This window comes from Hyperolius riggenbachi, chromosome 8 (assembly GCF_040937935.1).
Source record: "Hyperolius riggenbachi isolate aHypRig1 chromosome 8, aHypRig1.pri, whole genome shotgun sequence".
Lineage (NCBI taxonomy): Eukaryota > Metazoa > Chordata > Amphibia > Anura > Hyperoliidae > Hyperolius > Hyperolius riggenbachi.
The window spans coordinates 69250855-69271627 of record NC_090653.1 but is presented as its reverse complement, the minus strand read 5'-3'; the positions used below and the strand labels follow the sequence as shown (position 1 = coordinate 69271627).

Sequence of the window (20773 nt, the reverse complement as noted above, 5' to 3'; positions counted from 1 at the left end):
GGTGCAGCAACAATCCATGGGACCCCTCAACAAAATTACCATGTGGCCCCAAAATTACCACGTGGCATCCAAACCCCCTGTGGCAGTCTACCAATAAGACTACGGGGGAGAGAAAAAAAACTTGGCATCCTGTCTGGGGCCACATTTCATCTTGACGCTGGTCTGCTGAAGCAGCACTGAGGCAGGCAAATATTAAACTGCTGCACTGCACTACTCTGCAGAAGGGGGAGGGGGAAGTGGGTCCCCCATGCTTGCTATAGATTTGTTATAGATAGACCGGGACTGTTCAATAAATGTTAAATTCTAATATAATTGATGGGAATAAAGTTTAGAGTCAGTTAAAGAGACACTGAAGCGAAAAAAAAAAAATATGATATAATGATTTGTATGTGTAGTACAGCTAAGAAATAAAACATTAAGAGCAGAGGCATAAGTCTAATATTGTTTCCAGTACAGGAAGAGTGAGGCTTCTTTCACACTAAAACGTTGCGTTAGGTGCTACGTTAAGGTCGCATAACGTGCACCTAACGCAACGCATGGTGGTGGTGGCAGAGGACGTTAGCAAAGAGCCACGTTAAGCGTGTCCGTGATGCGTACTATAGTACGCATGCGCTGGTGGAGACCACGTGAGCGGAACACTCCGCATCACGTGGTCCCGCCAGTGACGTCAGCACAGTGCAGTGAATATTAATTAGCCATGTGGCTAATGACTGCGCCTGTGCAAGCAGGCTAACGCGGCAAAGCCGCTCTAACGCCGTAGCATGCTGCACTTTAGGTTGTAAATGTAACGCAACGTGGGCACTGTGAACAGCCCATTGCAGTTATATTGCTGTGCGTTGGGGAGCGTTACAGGCTGCACTAACGTGCGCCTGTAACGTCTCACTGTGAAAGCAGCCTTAAGGAACTTCAGTTATCTATGCAAAAGTGCCATTGAGCTCCAGAAGAGCTCTATCTTCTGAAGCTTGTTATCTCAACTATCTCAGTTATCTCAGCCCAAAACGCTAGAGGTTTCAAAAGCTCTTTCCAATGTAATGCTATGGTTTTTTTTTTACAAAACCTCATTGCTCCAGTGTGCATAGACACATAGGATAACATTAGCAGCAGATTTAAAAACTCAAAACGCTCAGAAAAACTCCTCTGGTGTGCACCAGGCCTAAATCATTGTATCTTCTTTTTCTCTGCACAGAAGGGTTCAATAGTTCACTGGGCTGCTCTGTAAAATCATTTAGAATGCTGAGTAGAGTGTAAACTGCAAAATATTAGAGAATGATGCAATGTTGTAAAAAAACACACTATATAACTGAAAATAAAAATGAGAATTTTTTTGCTACTAATGTTCTATTAACTGTATTACACAACCAATTCATTATATTAATTTTTTTTTTCTCTTTAGTGTCTCTTTAAACATATTTTCGAGTAGAAAAATACATATAATAACATATGAACATTTTTCCCCTACCGGTACATTATAATGTAAAAAAAAAAATGAAAAAAATCTGTTTGCATAAGCACCCTTCTGAATAACTACTATCTAGAAGTCTCTACCAGCTTTCCAAATACTGCCAAATGTACTCCTGTATTTCCCCTAAATTTACGTCTCCTGCAGGGTGGAACATATGGAAGGCTCTTCGGGGGGCATTCTTAGTGCTATTTATGCATACATTTATATTTAAATTCAAATATTTATTCTTCTAGCTCCAGGATCCAACACAGCTCTACCGTCCTCCATGCAGCTCTATCCAAAGAGAAAAACTCTGCCTTGTATCCCATGGCAACAAAATACAGCATCGTATTCGTAACTGTTTATAGAGCCAATAATTAACCTTTAGCATGCTTTTGTGCGCAGTAAGCAAGCCTGTCGCAAAACAGGGCCACACAATTCAATGGAAAAAACACACTTTCGGGAAGGACTTCGGTGAAAGCTACACGCCAAAACAGTAGCTAATTCTGGAGATAGAGGCTGATGAAACAAGTGAAAAAAAATTGGGCTGATTTCCTGAACTTCTGTATTGTTTAGTGAAGCCATCCATTACATTAAAGTGGTATAAAACCCAGCATTTCTTATTTGCTCTAAGGGCCCATTCACACTTAGAAGCGCAAAACCCAGGCGATTTTTGCCAGCGTTTTGCGAGGGTGATTTTTCTGCAATTTCACATGGAAAGAAAATCACTGGACAGTGCAGCGATTTCTCAGTGATCACGTTTAGCGCTTCTATAGCACTGAAACGCGATCGCCGGGAAATCGCCTGAAAATGGTGCAGGCTACACGTTTGTGTTTCGCGATTTTGGGCAATTTGCGATTAGTGCAAATTGCCCAAGTAAGAACGGGCCCATAGGGTTTTATTACACTAGCACTTTCAAAAGCGCTAGCATTTGAGAGTTTTGCCGAAATCGCCGGCAAAACGCTCAAGTGTGAATGGGCCCTCAAAGATAATTTACAGCATTAAATCTACTATTAAAAAAAATGTTGTTGCAGAACAGCATTCAAACAGTTAAACACAGCACTTTCCTCAATGGAAAGCTTCCTGCCGCATCCGAAGAGGTGATAACATTAGGGTTTTTTTGCATTCCTTAGTCTGCTACAATTAGTATACATTCCTAGCTGTGCTGAAAAGGAGCTCACTCTGCTGTAGAAGCAGAGAACTGAGAAGTGATCACTACAGGATCTTCTCAAAAAATTAGCATATTGTGATAAAGTTCATTATTTTCTGTAATGTACTGATAAACATTAGACTTTCATATATTTTAGATTCATTACACACAACTGAAGTAGTTCAAGCCTTTTATTGTTTTTCTTATTGATGATTTTGGCATACAGCTCATGAAAACCCAAATTTCCTATCTCAAAAAATTTGCATATTTTATCCGACCAATAAAAGAAAAGTGTTTTTAAAACAACAAAAAAGTCAACCTTCAAATAATTCTGTTCAGTTATGCACTCAATACTTGGCCGGGAATCCTTTTGCAGAAATGACTGCTTCAATGCGGCGTGGCATGGAGGCAATCAGCCTGTGGCACTGCTCAGGTGTTATGGAGGCCCAGGATGTTTCGGTAGCAGCCTTAAGATCATCCAGAGTGTTGGGTCTTGTGTCTCTCAACTTTCTCTTTACAATATCCAACAGATTCTCTATGGGGTTCAGGTCAGGAGAGTTGGCAGGCCAATTGAGCACAGTAATACCATGGTCAGTAAACCATTTACCAGTGGTTTTGGCACTGTGAGCAGGTGCCAGGTCGTGCTGAAAAATTAAATCTTCGTCTCAATAAAGCTTTTCAGCAGATGGAAGCATGAACCCACTTTTGAACCAGAAACAGCAGCAGAAGCGCCTGACCTGGGCTACAGAGAAGCAGCACTGGACTGTTGGTCAGTGGTCCAAAGTACTTTTTTCGGATGAAAGCAACTTTTACATGTCATTCGGAAATCAAGGTGCCAGAGTCTGGAGGAAGACTGGGGAGAGGGAAATGCCAAAATGCCTGAAGTCCATTGTCAAGTACCGACAGTCAGTGATGGTCTGGGGTGCCATGTCAGCTGCTGGTGTTGGTCCACTGTGTTTTATCAAGGGCAGGGTCAATGCAGCTAGCTATCAGGAGATTTTGGAGCACTTCATGCTTCCATCTGCTGAAAAGCTTTATGGAGATGAAGATTTCATTTTTCAGCACGACCTGGCACCTGCTCACAGTGCCAAAACCACTGGTAAATGGTTTACTGACCATGGTATTACTGTGCTCAATTGGCCTGCCAACTCTCCTGACCTGAGCCCCATAGAGAATCTGTGGGATATTGAGAAGAGAAAGTTGAGAGACGCAAGACCCAACACTCTGGATGAGCTTAAGGCCACTATCGAAGCATCCTGGGCCTCCATAACACCTGAGCAGTGCCACAGGCTGATTGCCTCCATGCCACGCCGCATTGAAGCAGTCATTTCTGCAAAAGGATTCCCAACCAAGTATTGAGTGCATAACTGAACATAATTATTTGAAGGTTGACTTTTTTTGTTTTAAAAACACTTTTCTTTTATTGGTCGGATGAAATATGCTAATATTTTGAGATAGGAATTTTGGGTTTTCATGAACTGTATGCCACAATCATCAATAAGAAAAACAATAAAAGGCTTGAACTACTTCAGTTGTGTGTAATGAATCTAAAATATATGAAAGTCTACTGTTTATCGATACATTACAGAAAATAATGAACTTTATCACAATATGCTAATTTTTTTAGAAGATCCTGTAGATAGATTTGTATATTGAAATACAGCAGCTATGCAATAAAATGGCAGCTTTCGGAGCAGGTAAACTGTACTTTGTAAATAGACAATATTACTATGTCAATCCCACTGTAAGGCCCTATTCACACTGGGAATCGCAAAACAGTAGCAAAATCTCTAGTGTTTTGCATAGTGATCTTCCTGCTATTTTTCACTGTATGGGAAAGCGATTTTGCAGCAGTTGCATTTTGTGATTATTTAACACTGAAATGCAACTGCTCCAAAATCGCAAAAATAAATAAATAAATAAATTTAAAAAAAAAAAAAAAAAAAACGCTGCATGCATCATCACGTTTCCAATTTCAGCAAATCGCTAATTGCTAGAAGAGCACTGCCATACACTTTAAATTGCAGTAGTGCTTTTCAAAATGCTAGTGATTGCCAGCGTTTGAAAGCGCTGCTAATATTGCTAATAAAACGCTCCAGTGTGAAGTGAACGGCCTTAAATGTCTGCTAGGAAGTAGGAAGGGTTGTTATCAAATTTTACACTGTACAGTCTTTTTCTACTTTTTTCTGCCTCTACCATATCTGCAAATTGCACATTAGGTCTACTTAAAAAAAATTAAAATAAAAAAACAAACAAAAACAAAAGAGACCGATGTGCTAGGCCTCAAAAGAGCCGTTTGGGATGCTTTCACAGCAAGTGAGGAACAAGAACACAGGCCTGGCTAATGCTTTCCCTACCTATCTGCAGCAAGCCTGACCCTGTTCTCACTAACAATCAGCAGAGAATTAATCCAATATGGCCACTTATTGCTTTTTTTATAGGGGGTGGGGTTCCAGGAAGGAGTGCTAGCTGATTGGCTGTCATGTGTCTGTAATGTTCTCCGTTTCGCCGTGAATGCGAACAGCGGATGTTCGCAGAATACTGCTCACTGGCGAACTGTTCGGGCCATCTCTATTTATGAGTGATCTGAGCACCGGGTAAAACGGACGTGAGGTGTCCATAATGATTTAAGCGCTGCCATAGGCTGCGATGCAATTTGCAGCAATGTCAGTCTCCACAGTGTTAACTTGGACACTGTAGTTTGCCTATAAAATAACGGTGGATAACGGTGAAGGATCGGTAATAGGTGCTTGGCTACAGCATAGCCAAGCACCGTTCAGCTCTAGCCGAGTGGCAGGAGGTGGTAGTACTTAGTGTTAGGTGTAGGTAAAGGGGAGGTTAGTGTGCAGTGTAGATAAAGGAGAGGTTAGTGTTAGGTGTAGGTAGAAGGGAGGTTAGTATCATAGTAATTAGTTTGATTAGGTTGAAAAAAATACATCCGTCCATCAAGTTCAACTTAGCAACTGCCGCTCATGAATTGCATTTGCATTTGAAAACAAAGAAACCCCTGAGTCTCCCCCATGAGGATGTCCTAAACATGAGAAATTTGACAGATTTTAACTGCTTACTTTTAGCTGTAGTGGTCCTTAAACCAGAATGCTGCAAGTTAGGTTTCTTTAATTACCGTCAACTGTGCCATTCCCCAACTTGTTCCATAATTTACCATGCTCACACCCATCGGTGTACATGGTACCTTACTGCAGCAGAGGAATGTGTGCATCAAACATCAAGTTAAAACCTGATACATCTGGCTGTGCAAATTTGGCTTAAATCACGAGACATTGCTCATGCAAATATGCATTTGCTTTCGCATGCCAAAATATGCAGGGTCTAAAACTAATACCGCAAAGTGGTTGCCCTGCAGGGATTGGTTCATGCAGCATTTAGCACTATCCAGGAGCACCACGGGGAGGCTCCCCCATGCCCCGTTTTAACTTGGTGTTTGATGCACACATTCCTCTGCTGCTGTGTTACAACATTAACTTCCTTTGGAGGCAGGTGGTGGATGGCTTTCTCTGGGTGGTGTAAGCCCCAGAGCGAGCTGTCTGCGCCTGTCCTCCCCCCCCTCCCTTGGAGTTTGTTGTGTGGGAACCACCCCTGAGCCCCACAAGCTTGGGGTGACCCATGCTTCACTCCTTTCTTATGTGTTGCTCCCAAATCGTGCTCATGTAGCAGAACGCAATGGACAAAGGTAAGTGCCTGTTTTTCATGTTGGGAGGTGGGTGCAGGCGGCTCTTCCTGGCGCTGGCCAAGCTTGGAGGGGTCGCCTGCACCTACCAGCCTCACAACCCGGGGTGCTGCTGTGGGGTTCCAAGCAGTGAGAGCGCTTGTGTCCCTGAGGCCCCCCGGTTGTATGGGGGCATGAGGGGGCCTCCCTGTGGTGCTCCTGGAGAGTGCTAAATGCTGCACAAACAAATCCCAGCAGGGCAACCATTTTACGGTAATTAGTTTTAGACCCTGCATATTATGGCATGCGAAAGCCATGAGCAATGTCTCGTGATAAGCCAATTAGGCCAAATTTGCACAGCCAGATATATCAGGTTTTAACTTGGTGTTTGATGCACACATTCCTCTGCTGCAGTACTACATGGTACCTTATCCTGTCACACACAGTCATGATGGGTGTGTCGGGGAGCGCTGAGTGGCAGGGTGAGCGGTCACATAAATCAGGAAGATCCAGAGCAGTACCGGTGCACAGTGGTATACGTGTACAGACTGCTGTTATTAGAGAAAGTTTGTAAACCACACACTACCAGAGTTTGTCATATATTTTTTAATGATATAAAGTCAGTAATGGATGATAATTAGGAGCAGTTTGTCGTTTTCATTGTTTTAAGTTCTCAGTTCCTTTTGGTAATACATTTTATATATTAAGTGAATACATTACAATATCTGAATAAATTACAAGTCCAATCTTTGGAGACGGCTCAGGTCTCCTCCACAGACATGAATGACTAAAAGATCTGAGTCTGCTTGAACATTTTATGTATTCATTTAAACAGATTAATTCTTAGCTGTACTAAAATGAGACTGTAAAAGTAAAGTTCCCATCTTCCTCTCATTGCTAACTACTATTTTAGTAAAATCAGTCATAGGGTATCTTTGAGTTAATGATCATGATGTGGTCACATGATCACTCTGTTTCACTTTTTACGTTATATGTGGGAACACTAGCTGAGGTCAACACCAGGATGTTGTTAATTCTGACTTTGCACACAAAATGAATGCAAATTCTTTGCAGCTTGGAATTGAGCCAATCAAAAACAGCAGGAAGTCCCATTTGATCAGCTCTGGTCGATGCTGCATACAATTTGTAATGAATTTGCATGCAAGCTGAAATTATTAGCATGCATTGACCATTTCTAGCTAAATGGGCATAGCTACATGACTTGAAAAGATTCTCTGGGATGTTTAATAACTTGAAGAGGAACTTTCCAGAATAATTGTAGGGGGGGGGGGGGAATAAATTACTACATTGCAGTGGACCCCAGCCTTTAGGATATTATTATTATTAATTGTATTTATAAAGCGCCAACATATTACGCAGCGCTGGACAATAAATAGGTACACATACATTGTAACAAGGGGTGACAGACAGAGCGGTAGCAAATGGTTTTATAACATAGCACTAGGGTTGCCGCAGTATACCGGTTTTACAATATACCACGCTTTGATTGTGCACGGTAACCATACCATGCACAATCCCCTTTTACCGGTTTTAGGGGGCGGGGCGACGTAGCGGCGGGGACGAGACTCAGCGGCGAGCGCACGAACAGCGGCGGGGATACAAATACTCACTTGCAGGCAGCCAGCTCCGTCCTGAACGATGTACTAGCTTCATTGTACTTCCTGTTCTTGCATCACATATCCCTGAAACAGCGCCCCCTGGGTGCTATTACAAGATGATGCAAGAACAGGAAGTAGAATAAAGCCGTACATCGGTGAAAGACCTTGCTTCCCCTCTCCCTCCCCCCGGTTCTCTGTGCTGCAGCCACCCATTTCTGGCTACACATATCTCTGGCTGCCTATGCTGCGAGCACCTATTACTGGCTACACCTATCCCTGGCTACCAATGCTGCGAGCACCTACTACTGGCTACACCTATCCCTGACTACCTATGCTGCGAGCACCTACTACTGGCTGCACCCATTCCTGGCTACCTATGCTGCGGGCACCTACTACTGGCTACACCTATCCCTGGCTACCTATGCTGCGAGCACCTACTACTGGCTACACGTACCCCTGGCTACCTATGCTGCAAGCACCTACTACTGGTTACACCTATCCCTGGCTACCTATGCTGCGAGCACCTACTACTGGCTACACCTATCCCTGGCTACCTTTGCTGCGAGCACTTACTACTGGCTACACCTATCCTGCGAGCACCTACTACTGGCTACACCCATCTCTGGCTACCTATGCTGCGAGCACCTTCTACTGACTACACCCATCCCTGGCTACCTATGCTGCGAGCACCTACTACTGGCTACACCTATCCTGCGAGCACCTACTACTGGCTACACCTATCTCTGGCTACCTATGCTGCGAGCACCTACTACTGGCTACACCTACAGTATCTCTGGCTACCTATGCTGCGAGCACCTACTACTGGCTACACCTATCCCTGGCTACCTTTTCTGCGAGCACTTACTACTGGCTACACCTATCCTGCGAGCGCCTACTACTGGATACCTATGCTGCGAGCGCCTACTACTGGCTACACCTATCCCTGCCTTCCTATACTGCGGCCACCTATTACTGACTACACCCATCCCTGGCTACCTATGCTGCGAGCACCTACTACTGGCTACACCTATCCTGCGAGCACCTACTACTGGCTACACCTATCTCTGGCTACCTATGCTGCGAGCACCTACTACTGGCTACACCTACAGTATCTCTGGCTACCTATGCTGCGAGCACCTACTACTGGCTACACCTATCCCTGGCTACCTTTTCTGCGAGCACTTACTACTGGCTACACCTATCCTGCGAGCGCCTACTACTGGATACCTATGCTGCGAGCGCCTACTACTGGCTACACCTATCCCTGCCTTCCTATACTGCGGCCACCTATTACTGGCTACACCTATCCCTGGCTACGAATACTGCGGCCACCTATTACTGGCTACACCTATCCCTGGCTACCTATGCTGCGGTTACCTACTACTGGCTACAGAGGGGGGCCCCGGGTCTAAATAATTGTAAAATACTGTATACCGTAATAACGTCATACCGTGGTATTTTTTTTTACGGTTATCATACCGTGGAATTTCATACCGTTGCAACCCTACATAGCACAAGTTTATACGTGCAATCAGGGTATAAAATGCATTTTACAGAGATCCAGCAAATCAAGTCTGACTTAGTCCAGGAGAGAAGGGTGTCATTGCTGGGGTAGCAAAATTAAGAAGGACACACTAAGGGAGAGGGGCCTGCCAAAGGCTTACAATCTAAAGGGTGGGGGAGGGACACATAAGGTAGGGTTGTGGAAAAGGTGATTGATAGAGAGTTAGAGTGTGGTAGATGTGGGGTAATACAATACAATAACATTTCTATAGCGCTTTTCTCCCATAGGACTCAAAGCACTTAGGCTCTCTCAGATTTAGTAATTGGTAGTAGGATGAAGTATTCACACAACAAAAGTTATATTTCTGCAAATGCCAAACTGAACAGGTGGGTTTTCAGTCTGGATTTAAACACGTCCAGGGATGGAGCTGTCCTGATCTGTTGAGGTAAGGCGTTCCAAAACGTAGGGGCAGCATGACAGAAGGCTCTGGAACCAAAAGTTTTCAAGTGGACTCTGGGTATGACTAGATTATTAGAACCTGTGGATCTGAGAAGGCAGGGATTGCTACGCAGCTGCAAAATTTCTTTCATGTATCCAGGGCCCAGATTATTCAGTGATTTAAATGTCAGTAGGCCGATCTTAAATAGGACCCTCCATTCTACAGGTCGCCTGTGGAGGGAGTGCAGGACTGGCGTTATGTGGCAGTGACAGGGTTGGTTGGTTAGCACTCTGGCAGCAGTATTCTGTATCAGCTGTAGGCGGTACAAGTCCTTTTTTGGAAGGCCAGTGTAGAGAGCATTGCAGTAGTCCAGTCGGGAGGTAATGAGGGCATGAATTAAAGGGGAACTTCAGCCTAAACAAACATACTGTAATTAAGTTACATTAGTTATGTTAATTAGAATAGATAGGTAATATAATCTCTTACCCTCCGTTTTAAAAGAACAGGCAAATGTTTGTGATTCATGGGGACTGCCATCTTTGTCATGGGGGCAGCCATCTTTTTGGTTGAAAGGAGGTGACAAGGAGCAGGAGACACAGTTCCAACTGTCCTGTGTCCTGATTACCACTCCCAGCTGCGCACGCTAGGCTTCAAATGTCAAATTCAAAATGTAAAAAAGAAAAAAATTTGCACCAAAACAGCAGAACGAGAACATCATCATCAGAAATCCCATCATGCTTTGCACAGCATCAGGGGAAAAATGCCCGGGCAGTTTTCTTCTGTGCAGCTAAAAATGAGACTTGTATAAGAGGAAAAAAAGAAACACCAGGCCTTGTCAGTGCTGCTGAGTCGATTTTTAGTCTGGAGGTTCACTTTAACCCTCCTGGCGGTATGAAAAATTCCGCCAGGAGGCAGCGCGGCAGTTTTTTTTTTTTAATCATGTAGCGAGCCCAGGGCTCGCTACATGATAGCTCAGCGGCATCCCCCTGCCCTCTTCGATCGCCTTCGGCGATCTCCGATCAGGAAATCCCGTTCAAAGAACGGGATTTCCTGGAGGGCTTCCCCCGTCGCCATGGTTACCGCCAGGAAGGTTAAAGTTGGTAGATCTTCTGGGGGGATAAGGCGCTTGATTTTTGCGATGTTCTTAAAGGGACTCCGAGCTCACCCAAAAAAAGAAAGTTGTACTCACCAGGGGCTTTCTCCAGCCCAGTGCTGGTCGGGAGGTCCCACGCCGGCGTCCTGGCTCCTCTTCTTCTCCCCGCTCCGGAATGGCTGACAGGCCGCAGCCCGGGCGACACTCGGCAGAGTGTCGGGCTGCTCCTTCCGCGTATGACGCGGCTGACGTCACACGCCGGCCGCCTCGCGTCATCATGGCGGCCGGCGTGAAAGTACTGCGCATGCGCGATTAAAGCTGGTGAGTACAACTTTCTTTTTTTGGGTGAGCTCGGAGTCCCTTTAAGGTGAAAATAGATTGATTTCACCACAGCAGAGATGTGAGTTCTGAAGTTTAAATCCCCATCAATTAGAACTCCCAGGCTACGCACATGATCAGAGCTGTGTAGATCCATGCCTCCTATTCCCAGTGGTGAAGACTGCAAGTTAAGTTGTTTTGTTGTCATGCGCTGCCCTCCGATCAGAAGGACTTCAGTTTTGTCTGCATTTAGTTTCAGCCAGTTGTCATTCATCCACTGCTGTAGTTTACGTAAGCAGGCGTTTATAGTTACAGTTGGGTCTGTCACACCAGGCTTGAAGGAAAGATATAGTTGGGTGTCGTCCGAATAGCAGTGGTATGCAGGCCACGTTTTTGGATTAGTTTTCCAAGCGGTAACATGTAAATTGTGAAAAGCAGGGGAGAGAGGATTGAGTCCTGGGGCACACCATACTTAAGTGGTACAGGGGTGGACAGGAAGGGCCCCATAGACACTTTTTGGGTTCTGCCACTCAAGAAGGATTGGAACCACTGAAGAACTATGCCATCAATGCCGCAGTATTCATGTAGCCTGTTTATCAAGATGTCATGGTCAACTGTATCAAAGGCTGCAGAAAGGTCTAGCAGTATGAGGATGGAGCACTCTCCTCTGTCTCTTGCTATGAGCAGGTGGTTGCATATTTGGATAAGGGCAGTTTCAGTGCTGTGATGTTTCCTGAAGCCAGACTGGAATGGGTCATAACTGTTGTTTTGTAGGATTTTGGCTTCTAGCTGGAGGTAGGCCATTTTAAAGAAATGGGTTTTGAGGGCTTGCTTGAAGGTGTTGAAGTAAGGAACGAGTCTGAGGGGGAGTGGAAGGGAATTCCCTAAGGTGGGGGCAGCTCTTGAAAAGTCTTGTAGGCGTGCATTGGATTGAGAAATGCGTGGGGAGGTCAGGCGGAGATCATTGGAGGACCGGAGGGGGCGAGCAGGTATATATCTGTTGACGAGCTCAGAAATGTAGGTTGGGCAGGTCTTGTGCACAGATTTGTAGGTAAGGCACAGAACCTTAAAGATGATCATGAGCAGATAGGGAGTCAGTGTAGGGCTTTGCATAGGGGAGAAGTGGAGGCAGAGCGGTAGAAAAGATGGATGAGTCTTGCTGCTGCATTCATGACTGATTGAAGGGGTGCAATGCGTTTCAAGGGGAGGCCAGATAGTAGGGCATTGCAGTAGTCAAGGCGAGAGATGATGAGGGCATGGATGAGAAGCTTGGTAGTGTCTGGGGTCAGAAAGGGGCGGATTGTGGAGATGTTGCGAAAGTGGAAGTTGGAGGCTCTGGTAGCATTTTGGATGTACGGGGGGGTGAAGGAGAGATCAGAGTCTAGGGTGATGCCCAGGCAGCGGGCCTGGGAGGTAGGGTGGATGGTAATGCTGTTGATAGTGACGTAAATATCTGGGAGGGGTGGTGCAGCGTGCGGTGGGAAAATTATGAGCTCAGTCTTAGGGTGCGTTTCCACTAGTGCGGTGGGAAATCGCCGCGGATTCTCCGGACGAATTCGCATGCAGGAGCGAAATCGCATGCGGTTGTATGCGAATTTTACCGCAAATTCGCATACGATTTCGCTGTGTGCGAATTTAACCATGTCAGTGCCTGTGTGCTTTTTCATTGATTCCATGCGAAATCGTATGCAAATTCGCATGAAAAAACACCATGCGAATTCCCTATTAAATACATTGTATGCGAATCGCATGCGTGTGTGCGGTGTCCGAATTCGGATGGCTCTGCTGAGCAGATTTTTCATGCACAAGAAAACGCTCCGTTTTCCTGACAAGTGGACACAGGCTCATTGACTTTTACTGGTTATGCGAATTTGCATGCGGGGAACGCATGCGAATTGGCGTTAGTGGAAACGCACCCTAATCCAAGTTAAGCTTCAGGAACCTAGCTGACATCCAGGAGGAGATGGTTGAGAGGCAGGAGCAGACCTTGTCCATGGTGGAGGGGGAGAGATTAGGGGTGTGGAGATATCTTTGGGTATTATCGGCATATTGGTGGTATTTGAAGCCCAGGGAGGAGAGGATTTTGCTGATAGAGAGGAGATGTAAATTGAGAACAGTAGGGGGCCCAGAACAGAGCCTTGGTGGACTCGGGCCGAGGGGGGGGGGGGGGTGGAGGAGTTGAAGAGGAACTATTGAAAGAGGTGGTGAAGTTGCAATGAGAGAGGTATGAGGAGATTCAGGCCAGGGCGCTGTCACAAATCCCTAAGGACTGAACGGATTGAAAGAGGAGGGGGTGGTCAACTGTATCAAATGCTGAGGAAAGGTCAAGGAGTAGCAGGATGGAGTCGTTTCCTTCAGCTTTGGCAAGGGTAAGGTCGTTTACTACCTTGACGAGAGCAGTTTCTATTGAGTGTGCAGGACGGAAACCAGATTGCAGGGAGTAGAGTAGGGAGTTGGTGCTGATGTAGTGCGTGATGAGTCTGTGGACCAGGCGTTCAAGGAGCTTTGAGGCAAATGGGAGGAGAGAGAATGGGCGGTAGTTGGAGGATAAGGAGGGGTTGAGTGAGGGTTTTTTTCAGCAGGGGAAGTACAATGGCCTCTTTAAAAGCTGAGGGGAAGGTGTTGGTGGAGAGGGAGAGGTTGAACAAGGAAGTGAGGATAGGGGCCAGGTCAGGGAAGGGAGGGTGTCAGAGGAGATGGGGTCGAGGGGGGAGAAGGATACATTACAGGATGTTGGTCTGGCCACCCATTACCACGCTCACTTTCCCTCTTAATGACCACACCCATTTTTTTTTCAGCGGCCCGCTACGCGAGCAGCACATCGATTCTCCCTTGGTGCCCAGGGGTGCCATAGATCTATTAGGATCCTAGCAACACCCCTGAACCGAGACATACTGCTTGCTTGGCAGTAGCCATTATTTCCCACAATGCAATGAGGTTTACAGACAGGAAACGGTCAAAACGTAACACTGTGGGAGGGGTTTCACCACAATATCAGCCATACAGAGCCCCCTCCATTTGAGAGAAAGTAAACAGATGTATCTTAGGAACAGGGGTATCCGCTACTGATTAGGCTGAAGTTAAGTCCTTGGCTATAGTTCCTCAATAAGATAGTAGTAAGCAATGGCTAACAGGACGGATATTACTTGAGCAGAGCTGAATTCACGGACTGCACAGACTATTATGCATCAAGGGTTTGTACAGAGAGTCAATAGGCTGTTCTTTGCAAAGAATCATTTTACCCAGTAAAGGAGAAATTTTGTGCTGTGATGGTAGATTAATTCTGTAAACCTCGATACAGATTAGTTCTAAATTTGATTCATCTCTGAACACCGTCTTTCCACTCAACAGATAAAATGACAATAGACCTTATTCAGGGCTACTCATGAACTGACTGCATCAATTTAGCACACACTGATCTGCTAAACAACAGCGGCTTAAAAGGAAGGCTCATTAAGCTGCGCTATTACCGTAATAATATCAGTCTGGTTCTATTGTACACGTACTTTAATACTTATCTTTTAGTGCGGCACTTGGCACAATTTAGAGTAAACCTAGCAGCAAACTCCAGCCACAGATCTACATACAGTATACACCATCTGATAACTGAAGGCTTGGCACACACTGGCAGTAAAGATGGCCAAACATTTGTCAATTTGTTTTTGTATCAATTCCCGGCCAATCCGATGGAATCTGCTAGTAATCGATGTCGCAATTGATTCTAGATCGACTGGCTGGAATTGCTCGATTTAGTCTATCGCTCAGGATGTGGAATTTCTGTCGAATGGTGGCGGGTCAGGAGTGCATTGCTAGAGGCGTTAGAGTAAACCAGAGATGAAGCTACTCTCACCTGTTCACAACGCAGTGCCGGTCTCTTCTCTTCCCCCTGTGGTTGCTCTTTTCATTACAGAGTACAGGGCGCCTGTGTGACTTTGCAAATGCTAGAGGCCCCTAGTGGTCATGTAAGGCAAGTGCCATGGTGCCCCTAGTGTTTGACCTCTGTAGCATTAGTTACGGCACGTCACACAAGTGTCCTGGGACTTGGGAGTGAATGAACAAGAAGAAGCAGCCGGCGGGCAGAGTAGAGACTGGTATTGCACTGCGGACTTGTGAGAGAGTATTTCGGCTACACCGTATAGTCTCGGGGGGGGGGGAATACAGAATTCAATTGAAAATCTGTGTGTAGTGTGTGGAGGGATGCGAGCAGATAGATCACTCTCTGATCAGATAGTGACCGAAGGGGGATCTACCAACCAGTGTATGGCCACCTTAATAGTCATCCAAAACCATCATTCTTAATCATTTCAGGTGGCCTTCTTCTGCACCACACTCTGCCTGGCTATCTGGCACAGCAGATAAGGTTGTGGGAACCCGAGAGTGTGTGCCGACTACCTTTCGCCACCCCCTCCCCATACAGGCTGCATAGTGGGAAGGGTCTCTTGGTGGCCACACTTGTTATGGGATGGGAACGAGAAGGAAAGGGGTCTCATGCTGGAGGCACCTGTAACGGGGTAAGGAAGAGCATAAAAAAGTTTCACTGGTGGACCCCATGAATTGTATTTATGGCACTGCCTCGCTGTCATTGCTGGTGCTCTGTTCAATCACCATCACACTGCCTCTCAAAAACTTGTAATGACACCACTTATGGCCTTTAACCAGAGATGGATTAAAGTGTAAGGAGTCACTAAGCAAGGTAGTAGATTTAAGGGTGGGCTCCCCTATGGTCTTTTTGTAAGCTGAAGTGAAGAGAGGTCAGAGAAGATGGCTGGTGGGCCCCTTGACACCGCTAGGCCCAGTTGCCTGGTGGATGATCCTGCTCTGCCTTTAACCCTGTGATACTAACTGAAACAACCCCGATACCACATCCGATACCAGTGTCAGCACCAACCTCTGCTATCCCCACTATGGCCAGGATACTACCTAGCTGGAGACAGACAGATGCTTGTCCTGGTGTGACACTCTCTGAATGACCCACCCCCGTGTAATGCGAGAAGGAGAAACATGTACACACTGCTGGTGACACAAATGAGCCTGAAGATCTTCCTGAAAGATCTCAATCTTGGGCGCTTGAATTTATTCCTCCAATGCTTCCATTGGGGAACATCAAGCGAGATATCTTTGTAAGGAATCGGCAAAAAAAGACTTTACATTTTCCATCGGCAGCGCTTATTCGGAAACAAGCAAATTGCTCCATTATCCAGACATACAGCCAGAGGACTCTGCGCTGATCATCCCCCGGGGTGCTGCGGCTTTCTCTGCATGAGTGGGTAGCGAGCGGCGCCAGCGATGTCAGTAACAGCACGTGTGCTGGGGAATTCTCCCACCGCCGTTGCCAAGTAACAGCCTTCCGGCAGTAGAAATAAATACTTAGGTAATTCAGTTTATTTTCCATGTTAATTGCCTATTCATTATACTGATAGCGGAGGGTGCGGAGAGGGAAAATAGATTAGGTTCAACAAACACATCCCCATCAGGAGGAGAGATGAGGGCTTTATAATCCTGTCACCTAGTGCCATAAATAGATTAACCGGCAGAATGGCCTAAAAAGCCACATTTTTTAAATAAAAGGGATTTTCTCTGGCATTCTACTCGACAGATGCGCTATTCTATTCTTAACTGCCAAAACTTATGGGGTTTTCAGGGAAGATTTGCAAATATAATTACAAAGTCACTGGAAAATAATTTTGAGCAGGACATGATCATATTGTACTTACAGTGGATTGCAAGTGCTCCATCTAGTGGCCAATTATATTTAAAACCACAGGCTGCATCCTTGCCAAGTAGGGATGATGGTTAATCACATTCTTTTCTAAGTATGGTTTGCTTTTTTAAAACAGAAGGTATTTGAGATAATTTAGCTTTAAGTGAACATCTGCAGTTATCCACAATGCACTGCTGCTGAATATGCAAATTAACTCTTTATCCCCCTTAAGCCAGGCTTGCATACAGAACCGCAGGTGTATAGCAAGCCTACAGCTTTAAATTTTACAGAGCCACATCAACCCCACATTCAGACAGCCTGTTTCAGACTGTTGGTCCTCCGCAGTGCATGGCAGGGATTGATATTGCTCCATGGGATAGGGCTTGGATCAGAACAATAGAATACCCGAGCTGCTCAGGGTGACCCAAATCAGATTCAAATAATCCCGAGTTGATGCTCATTTTGTGCAACTGGGAATTGGACCAATAAAATGCAGCAGCAGAATCACTTGTTTGTTCCGTTTCCAGACTGCATACATTTGTATAAAATTAAGGGCCGGTTCAGACGGGCGGTTTCTCGTCTGTCTCGTGTTGTCTCGTTCGGAGCTTTTCTGCAGCGATCGTCGTCCCAGCAAGGGGGCATGAAGACGCGACGGTGAATCGTCCCTAGAAGCCAGGATCGGAACACCGCATTTGTGCAGTTGACGGTAACCGTGCGATGTTAAGCACTCCCATTCTCTTGAATGGGAACGTTTAACCGATGAGTCCCCGATGTTTGCTGGTAAACGCTGACAATTTTTATTACCAAACTACTACAATACAGCTAAGCATAAACTGTATAATTAACTTCATGCCTACTAGTTATTGATTATGGCCTTGCATGCTTCATTATGCGTACTATACATACATTGGATATTTGTCGGCCAAAATGGCTGAGAACGACCATTTCACCAGACAATCAACTTGTGTGTACAGCGGCCACCGATCAATCCTGCCCGGGTGTTCTTAAAGAGGAACACCAGTGAAAATAATGTAATAAAATGCTTCATTTATACAATACTTATGTACAAATTATTTAGTCAGTGTTTGAACATTGTAAAATCTTGTAAATCCATGAGTTACATTCTGACATTTATCACATGGTGAAATTTTTACTGCTGGCAGGTGATGTAGCTGCTGCTTGCTTTTTTGGCAGTTGGAAACACCGGTACACAGCTATTTCCCACAATGCAACAAGTTTACCAGACAGGAAACTGCCAGGAGTAATATGGTCCTCAGAGTTTCTTGTGGGAGGGGTTTCACCACAATATTAGCCATACAGCGCCCCCTAATGGTCTGTTTGTGAAAAGGAATAGATTTCTCATGTAAAAGGGGGTATCAGCTACTGATGGGGATCAAGTTCAATTCTTGGTCACGGCTTCTCTTTAAGGATCAGTCTCGCTGGATCCTTAAAGGGAACCTAAACTGAGAAGGACATGGATTTTTCTTTTTAAAATAATACCAGTTGCCTGACTCTCCTGCTGATCCTGTGTCTCTAATACTTTTAGCCACAGCCCCTCAACAAGCATGCAGATCATGTGCTCTGACTGAAGTCAGACTGGATTAGCTGCATGCTTGTTTCAGGAGTGTGATTCAGCCACTGCTGCAGCCAAAGAGATCAGGAGGGCTGCCAGGCAACTGGTATTATTTAAAAGGAAACATCCATATTCCTCTTAGTTAAGGCTCCCTTTAATGACACCTCCAGGAATCTTCTCCGTCATGCACGGATTGTGGTCCCTCTGCCCACGTACATATAGTTCCGCCGCTGGTGAGTTGGGCGCATGGTGAGCACGACGGCTCCCCCTGCTGCTGCTCAATTTCCGTTAAATACTAATCTTCCTCAGAGTCGTTGCAACTCAAAGGTAGAATTCATTTGGGATCCAGCAGTTGCCGGAACCCCGAATTACCCTTACGCAGGGTGTGCACTAAAAACCACCTGCTTCCCTCTGCCCCCCCTCCATGGCAACCATGTCCCATATTGTCGCCCGAGGGATCGTTTCCCAATCCCCGACAATTATTGCATATGTGTACTTAGCTTATCAGCTAAGAGAGAATGAGATCTGACCTAAAAATGATTGCATTGCCGCCAGCCTTGTATTGTTTGAATGTCTCGGCAAACTAAGCCACCCCCACAACACGCATAGCCACACAAACACATGTTTGCATACAAAACTGGCCTTTCCCATCAATATTTGATTAAACATTAAACCTCTATCAACATGGCTTGCATATTAAATCTCACATTTAATCTGTTGAAAATGTCAAAGGACAAGGAGGAGGCGCGCACACACAATATCGTCTCCTAGATCCTGGGCATCATTTTAGTAAAGGTACACTAAACGTAGCTGGGGGCGCCTGATGTGAAAAATTGTATATATACATAAAAAAGGGTAGAGAGCACTATTTATTCTGAAATAATACGAGTTTCCTACCTTTGGGATGCTTTAGTCGAAAAAAAAAAAAAAAAGAAAAAAGTTAGAAACTTTCAACAACGCGTTTCACGGCAAGAGCCACTTCCTCAGGTCAATAACCATGCCTCTATCACAGAGTGTACGTCAGCCCTGGGCGTGTTGTCGAAAGTGCACAGTAAAAACCTTATCCGGATTTCCACCCAGGGGGATTAGCTTTAGGAGAATCTCCCAGAGCAGAAAATCTTTTTTTGGAGCTGCAACCACCATCTAATTCAAGTATGAGTGGGGAAGGTACTTCCCCCACATGCTCTAATAAATGGTTGCCTCTTATAGCAATCCGACCTTTTGAGTATATCTACTATTGTCTATTTCCATGTCCCGGTTCACCTAACGGTATTGTGCCACGTTGGGCTCCCGGTCTCATGTGTGCTGGGGGAGGGCGGTGTTTCTGGTCAACATATAAAGATGTTTGTACAAAGTTGTCACTTTAGCTACCACTAAGGACCCAGGAGGGTCGGAAACGCGTCAGCTCTTGTGCTGCCATGTACCACTGTTGTAGCTTTACATGATGATCGAATAAAGATAAGGGTTTTTAATACGATGAAGGAGTGTGGACAACTTTGCTTCATATGGGCTCCCGGTGCTTTTTCTCCACAAGTTTGAAATACATTTTAATAAAAATCTTGGGAACTGTGACCATGTGATCACGTGATCACTCAGTATACTTGTGTGGTTGCTTTACCTACAACTGATTTGTGCTGCAATGTATCAGTGATCTGTCAAGGTACATAGAAGATGCTTCTCTTACTTGGCTGGACGAAGGCTTTGTTGGTCTAGCAGTGTCCCCGTTGTGGACGACAACCTCTGTGTCTCTGTGGTGGCCTTCCGGTATTTTCTGGGTTCCACATTATCATTAAGCTTCCCCTATCTATCCTGGAGAGAGAGAAGAAGGCTTGACTACAGGCAAATGCTGGGCTACAGTTAATTATTGTTGTTCACAGCAGAGGAATGGCAGTCCTACAGTGTTACCGTTGAAGTGCACTTATCCTTTAAATGGGTGACATGAAAGGAACCGCCTTCATTATATCTATCTCTGCTGTCAGCCTGATAGATGCAGCACACACTATACTCACACACAGCCTGCACAGGCTTCATGTGGGCAATTTAAAAGGCAGATAACCTATACCGGTACTTTTATTTTTTTATCAGCCTGTAGAACAGGGGTCCCCAACCTTTTCCGGCCCGGGGACTACTTTCTGACCAAATTTTTCTCCGGGGCCCGCGGAGGGTGTAGCGTCCTAGTGGACAGCGTCGTGCACAGCGGGTTACCGGGGGGGCATAGCTAGCATATTTGCCCCAGTATAGGGAGTTTAGTTGCCCCAGTATGGCTAG

General features: G+C 45.5%; 1 protein-coding gene across 10 annotated transcripts in view; it reads right to left on the bottom strand.

Moving 5' to 3' along the window:
* The window catches only part of TMEM91 (transmembrane protein 91), a 510612-nt gene that overhangs the window by 397331 nt on the left and 92508 nt on the right, over positions 1-20773 (bottom strand). For 9 of the 10 annotated variants that reach the window (XM_068250624.1, XM_068250623.1, XM_068250638.1 and 6 more), the window contains one exon: positions 20190-20314. The exons of the other annotated variant lie outside the window; for it this stretch is intronic. The gene's annotated coding sequence lies outside the window, so the exon portion shown is untranslated. The remainder of the gene's footprint in view (positions 1-20189; positions 20315-20773) is intronic. 10 annotated transcript variants of the gene reach the window in all.